Genomic DNA, 7500 nt, shown 5'->3' with positions numbered 1-7500 from the left:
ACACTACGTCCGCCATGTCGAGCGCACCGCAAAACACACCGCCATCTGTAGGTCTCCCGCAACATGACCTCCTGCAACGACGATACCGGCATCTATGAGACGCCAAGCCGACTAAGACAGCCATGGGCCCACAGTGCCCTTCTTTCGACCCCACCCACAAAGCCTGCATCCTCTGTCGACAACAGCACCCCAACGCCAGCGCCTCTGCCGCACGAAGTCGTGGACCGGCAATCACTCCACCTGCACCCGTTCGTGCCCCACCCCAACCGCTCGACTCGCAACTCCAGCGGATGAACGGCGGACTTTGCTCGCACTCGCAATGTGCAATCCACCCCTATAACGTGCGTTTCATGAAGAGTTATGTCCAATATGCGACATTCCCGCTGTCCCTATACATGAGCTGCGAGCTGTACCACTTACGAGCTACAGACGCGATCGCGTTGCTCTCTGTACGAATGCAGATGCTCAGCGGTCAGCTAGGAGGCGCTCCATCCATGTCGGTACCGGTGAGCGTTGCACTCGCAGTCGCAAAAACGTACGGCAAGTATATTACTCGGAAGAGTCAATGACAGTCCAAGCCCCCCTGCGTGGGAAGAGTCTTTCTAGGCCATGACCCACCGGAAGGGCGCAGCGTCCCCCACCCCAGACATGTGACGTCACACTATCGGTATTGACGACTAGACTGATTCCTTATAATCATTTGCCATACACCGGTGGAAGCTGCCGAGACGAGTAACTACATGGCGGCCTCGCCGTGTCACTAATGTACAGAGATACAACAGTTTCGACTGGAACCGGATGAAACGTATACACGGCGCTGATTAGTAATAGATAGAGCCATCAAAATACAGATAATGTATACAACTGTCCGTATACATGCTGAAAGACTCTGCTCACAATCACAACCACACGTCAGCCAGACACTCTTATCACGCACTACTCTCTGCCTGTAACAGGCACAGAGACAATATGTAAGCACCAGCATGGAACAACACCCAGTGCATCCTCTCCGCCACATTAGACTATCCACACTATCATAACCAGACCGGGAGGTCCACTCACAAAACAGAATATCCCACCCTTCCGACAACCACCATTGCTCAGCTAAGCCACCAACACCCACACATGTCCTACACAGGGGTACACCCAACATCACAATACTGCCTCCTGTCACAGCACACAAACAATGGCAGGAATGAAAGACACAGGTCTGCCACAAGCATGGAATCAGAGCGCCGCCTGTTATGAGCCAAAGGTGCACCCTGACGTGGCAAATCAGATGATGCCGCAGTCATTTACTTACGATAATCACAATCAACAAACCGGCCCCCCCCCCCCCCAAAACACCTTTCCTTACAACAATGTGTACCTTAACCTAACCCGTATTGTGCCTTAACCTAACCCGTATTGTGCCTTAACCTAACCCGTATTGTGCCTTAACCTAACCCGTATTGTCCCTTAACCTAACCCGTATTGTGCCTTAACCTAACCCGTATTGTGCCTTAACCTAACCCGTATTGTGCCTTAACCTAACCCGTATTGTGCCTTAACCTAACCCGTATTGTGCCTTAACCTAACCCACGTTGTGCCTTAACCTAACCCACGTTGTGCCTTAACCTAACCCACGTTGTGCCTTAACCTAACCCACGTTGTGCCTTAACCTAACCCACGTTGTGCCTTAACCTAACCCACGTTGTGCCTTAACCTAACCCACGTTGTGCCTTAACCTAACCCGTATTGTGCCTTAACCTAACCCGTATTGTGCCTTAACCTAACCCGTATTGTGCCTTAACCTAACCCGTATTGTGCCTTAACCTAACCCGTATTGTGCCTTAACCTAACCCGTATTGTGCCTTAACCTAACCCGTATTGTGCCTTAACCTAACCCGTATTGTGCCTTAACCTAACCCGTATTGTGCCTTAACCTAACCCACGTTGTGCCTTAACCTAACCCACGTTGTGCCTTAACCTAACCCACGTTGTGCCTTAACCTAACCCACGTTGTGCCTTAACCTAACCCACGTTGTGCCTTAACCTAACCCACGTTGTGCCTTAACCTAACCCACGTTGTGCCTTAACCTAACCCACGTTGTGCCTTAACCTAACCCACGTTGTGCCTTAACCTAACCCATATTGTGCCTTAACCTAACCCATATTGTGCCTTAACCTAACCCATATTGTGCCTTAACCTAACCCATATTGTGCCTTAACCTAACCCATATTGTGCCTTAACCTAACCCATATTGTGCCTTAACCTAACCCATATTGTGCCTTAACCTAACCCATATTGTGCCTTAACCTAACCCATATTGTGCCTTAACCTAACCCATATTGTGCCTTAACCTAACCCATATTGTGCCTTAACCTAACCCATATTGTGCCTTAACCTAACCCATATTGTGCCTTAACCTAACCCATATTGTGCCTTAACCTAACCCATATTGTGCCTTAACCTAACCCGTATTGTGCCTTAACCTAACCCGTATTGTACCTTAACCTAACCCGTATTGTGCCTTAACCTAACCCGTATTGTGCCTTAACCTAACCCGTATTGTGCCTTAACCTAACCCGTATTGTGCCTTAACCTAACCCGTATTGTGCCTTAACCTAACCCGTATTGTGCCTTAACCTAACCCGTATTGTGCCTTAACCTAACCCGTATTGTGCCTTAACCTAACCCGTATTGTGCCTTAACCTAACCCGTATTGTGCCTTAACCTAACCCGTATTGTGCCTTAACCTAACCCGTATTGTGCCTTAACCTAACCCGTATTGTGCCTTAACCTAACCCGTATTGTGCCTTAACCTAACCCACGTTGTGCCTTAACCTAACCCACGTTGTGCCTTAACCTAACCCACGTTGTGCCTTAACCTAACCCACGTTGTGCCTTAACCTAACCCACGTTGTGCCTTAACCTAACCCACGTTGTGCCTTAACCTAACCCACGTTGTGCCTTAACCTAACCCACGTTGTGCCTTAACCTAACCCACGTTGTGCCTTAACCTAACCCACATTGTGCCTTAACCTAACCCATATTGTGCCTTAACCTAACCCATATTGTGCCTTAACCTAACCCATATTGTGCCTTAACCTAACCCATATTGTGCCTTAACCTAACCCATATTGTGCCTTAACCTAACCCATATTGTGCCTTAACCTAACCCATATTGTGCCTTAACCTAACCCATATTGTGCCTTAACCTAACCCATATTGTGCCTTAACCTAACCCATATTGTGCCTTAACCTAACCCATATTGTGCCTTAACCTAACCCATATTGTGCCTTAACCTAACCCATATTGTGCCTTAACCTAACCCATATTGTGCCTTAACCTAACCCATATTGTGCCTTAACCTAACCCATATTGTGCCTTAACCTAACCCATATTGTGCCTTAACCTAACCCATATTGTGCCTTAACCTAACCCATATTGTGCCTTAACCTAACCCATATTGTGCCTTAACCTAACCCATATTGTGCCTTAACCTAACCCATATTGTGCCTTAACCTAACCCATATTGTGCCTTAACCTAACCCATATTGTGCCTTAACCTAACCCATATTGTGCCTTAACCTAACCCATATTGTGCCTTAACCTAACCCATATTGTGCCTTAACCTAACCCATATTGTGCCTTAACCTAACCCATATTGTGCCTTAACCTAACCTATATTGCGCCTTAACCTAACCCATGTTGCGCCTTAACCTAACCTATGTTGCGCCTTAACCTAACCTATGTTGCGCCTTAACCTAACCTACGTTGCGCCTTAACCTAACCTATATTGCGCCTTAACCTAACCTATATTGCGCCTTAACCTAACCTATATTGCGCCTTAACCTAACCTATATTGCGCCTTAACCTAACCTATATTGCGCCTTAACCTAACCTATATTGCGCCTTAACCTAACCTACGTTGCGCCTTAACCTAACCCACGTTGCGCCTTAACCTAACCCACGTTGCGCCTTAACCCAACCCACGTTGCGCCTTAACCCAACCCACGTTGCGCCTTAACCCAACCCACGTTGGGCCTTAACCCAACCCACGTTGCGCCTTAACCCAACCCACGTTGGGCCTTAACCCAACACACGTTGGGCCTTAACCCAACACACGTTGGGCCTTAACCCAACACACGTTGGGCCTTAACCCAACACACGTTGGGCCTTAACCCAACACACGTTGGGCCTTAACCCAACACACGTTGGGCCTTAACCCAACACACGTTGGGCCTTAACCCAACACACGTTGGGCCTTAACCCAACACACGTTGGGCCTTAACCCAACACACGTTGGGCCTTAACCCAACACACGTTGGGCCTTAACCCAACACACGTTGGGCCTTAACCCAACACACGTTGGGCCTTAACCCAACACACGTTGGGCCTTAACCCAACACACGTTGGGCCTTAACCCGCTCTGTAATTGTCATACGACGCGTTAAATTAGTGTAGTGTTGCCTAACTGCAACCCCCGCAATATAGTTTGCTACTCGCACTGCCTGGTCCCCAGTGTATCGCTTCATGTTAAACACCTTGCAGCGATACACTGTAATGTGGATGGCAGCAGGACGTACATGCTCAATGCCCTTCGCAGTTGTTCATTGGCATTCGCATGGCGAAGCACTTAGCCTACGCTGTGGTACGGCCTGTGTCAACTGTCCGCTGATGTTGTACGTCCAAATCACACACTGTACTGCACATTGGTCCTCATGTACTGAATGATACATCGTGGTACATGTGACCGTACAACGACTGCGCCAACAACGGCGAACCATGCGGTCCAACTGTTGTGCACTCAGCTATGTGTCGTCTCCCTATAAGAGCCGGATTGCAGTGTGGTATGCCCTGGATGGCGATCAGCATGAGCCGTCTGTTGATGTAGTGGCGCGTGTTGTCAGACGTAGTCGTCTCTTCTCACACACCGTGACAGCATGGTGCACTGCGTTCCACATCTGCGACATGCGACAGAGGCCGGTTGACAGTCGTTCGCGCAATGGACATCGCATACGTACGGGGGCCACCTTCCACGTGTTCGCGAAGCGTGCACATGTTGTTGCGTGTATGTGGGCAGACATAGTGTGTCGTGACACCTGACACAGGCATGCAACAATCGTTGAATTTGCAAATGGCGATGGACGTCTACGTTTGCTGGTGACGTTACGCAAATGAACAACTGGTAAACCGTTGTGGTGCGGTTGTTCTCGCTAGAGGTGAATCAGTGATGGCGACGATCGGTTGAGCTACCAACCGGTTGTTTCAGCGATACCCACCATGCCCACGAACGTGAATGGCATGTGGGTGTGAAGCGATACGCGGCGGTGGCTGGGTGGGACCGTCCCCGGCCGGTGAGGGGGGGCCTCCCGGCGTGCTGGCCGCGCGGTGCGTGGGCGCACGCGCTACAGCCGGCTGGTGGGGGCGGCCAGTGGCAGGCGCGCCGGCCGACGGAGGCGGCAGGCGGCGCAGCTGCGCGCCGGCGCACCCTGCACGCGGCGCCGTGCGGCCAAAGTAGGTCCTCGCGGGCCCGGTGCGAAGCGCGGTGGACATCTGCAGTGTGCTGGTCCGATTGAGGACTGTGTGCGCTGAGGATGCGCCGCCGCCCGGCGCTCGGCGCCGCGACGCCGTCTGCTGCTCGGTCGCCTCTGCGGTTCTCGCAGGTGGTTTGTATCGCAGCTGTGCGGACGTGTTGGCGCGTGCGCTGTGCTGGGAGAGTTCGCTTCGGCACCCAAGTGGGGCTTTTGTCCTTCTGTGGCGCTGGCGTTGGAGCTGCCGGCCACCGTAGGTGGCGCGTGTTGTCTCCCGCCGGCAATGCCACGACAGCACGCTCCCGGGCCTCTGTCGGCAGCGGCAAGCTCAGTTGGGAGCACGGGTGGTCGCACCTAAAGCGTCTACTCGCCAAACTCCGGGCGATTGCGCCTCTCTCGAACCCGACCAAGTACTTAGGACGGCGCTGCGCGCCGCCGGGACCTGAGAGGGTTTCGAGGTGTATCGTGCAGGGGAGCTCAGCCTCCTCCTGTTTGCAGAATAATTGAGCGGACGCTTGCGTGTTCGCGCGGGCCCCCGGGACACACTCCCGGGCGGCCGGCTGCTCAGCTCTAGTTGACGCAGCTCCCTGGTTGATCCTGCCAGTAGTCATATGCTTGTCTCAAAGATTAAGCCATGCATGTCTCAGTACAAGCCGCATTAAGGTGAAACCGCGAATGGCTCATTAAATCAGTTATGGTTCCTTAGATCGTACCCACGTTACTTGGATAACTGTGGTAATTCTAGAGCTAATACATGCAAACAGAGTCCCGACCAGAGATGGAAGGGACGCTTTTATTAGATCAAAACCAATCGGTCGGCTCGTCCGGTCCGTTTGCCTTGGTGACTCTGAATAACTTTGGGCTGATCGCACGGTCCTCGTACCGGCGACGCATCTTTCAAATGTCTGCCTTATCAACTGTCGATGGTAGGTTCTGCGCCTACCATGGTTGTAACGGGTAACGGGGAATCAGGGTTCGATTCCGGAGAGGGAGCCTGAGAAACGGCTACCACATCCAAGGAAGGCAGCAGGCGCGCAAATTACCCACTCCCGGCACGGGGAGGTAGTGACGAAAAATAACGATACGGGACTCATCCGAGGCCCCGTAATCGGAATGAGTACACTTTAAATCCTTTAACGAGTATCTATTGGAGGGCAAGTCTGGTGCCAGCAGCCGCGGTAATTCCAGCTCCAATAGCGTATATTAAAGTTGTTGCGGTTAAAAAGCTCGTAGTTGGATTTGTGTCCCACGCTGTTGGTTCACCGCCCGTCGGTGTTTAACTGGCATGTATCGTGGGACGTCCTGCCGGTGGGGCGAGCTGAAGGCGTGCGACGCGCCTCGTGCGTGCTCGTGCGTCCCGAGGCGGACCCCGTTGCAATCCTACCAGGGTGCTCTTGAGTGAGTGTCTCGGTGGGCCGGCACGTTTACTTTGAACAAATTAGAGTGCTTAAAGCAGGCAAGCCCGCCTGAATACTGTGTGCATGGAATAATGGAATAGGACCTCGGTTCTATTTTGTTGGTTTTCGGAACCCGAGGTAATGATTAATAGGGACAGGCGGGGGCATTCGTATTGCGACGTTAGAGGTGAAATTCTTGGATCGTCGCAAGACGAACAGAAGCGAAAGCATTTGCCAAGTATGTTTTCATTAATCAAGAACGAAAGTTAGAGGTTCGAAGGCGATCAGATACCGCCCTAGTTCTAACCATAAACGATGCCAGCCAGCGATCCGCCGCAGTTCCTCCGATGACTCGGCGGGCAGCCTCCGGGAAACCAAAGCTTTTGGGTTCCGGGGGAAGTATGGTTGCAAAGCTGAAACTTAAAGGAATTGACGGAAGGGCACCACCAGGAGTGGAGCCTGCGGCTTAATTTGACTCAACACGGGAAACCTCACCAGGCCCGGACACCGGAAGGATTGACAGATTGATAGCTCTTTCTTGATTCGGTGGGTGGTGGTGCATGGCCGTTCTTAGTTGGTGGA

At 51.8% G+C, this 7500-nt stretch overlaps 1 non-coding gene across 1 annotated transcript in view; it reads left to right on the top strand.

Annotated features, from left to right (window-relative positions):
• The first annotated feature begins 6105 nt into the window (after positions 1-6105).
• LOC124581960 overlaps positions 6106-7500 on the top strand; it is a 1910-nt gene continuing 515 nt past the window's right edge. Inside the window, exon 1 of the ribosomal RNA XR_006973597.1 lies at positions 6106-7500. This exon is cut by the window's right edge and continues 515 nt beyond it. This is a non-coding gene — a ribosomal RNA (small subunit ribosomal RNA).

The sequence above is a fragment of the Schistocerca americana genome, unplaced genomic scaffold (assembly GCF_021461395.2).
Source record: "Schistocerca americana isolate TAMUIC-IGC-003095 unplaced genomic scaffold, iqSchAmer2.1 HiC_scaffold_383, whole genome shotgun sequence".
Classification (NCBI taxonomy): Eukaryota; Metazoa; Arthropoda; class Insecta; order Orthoptera; family Acrididae; genus Schistocerca; species Schistocerca americana.
This window is presented reverse-complemented; position numbering and strand designations above follow the sequence as displayed.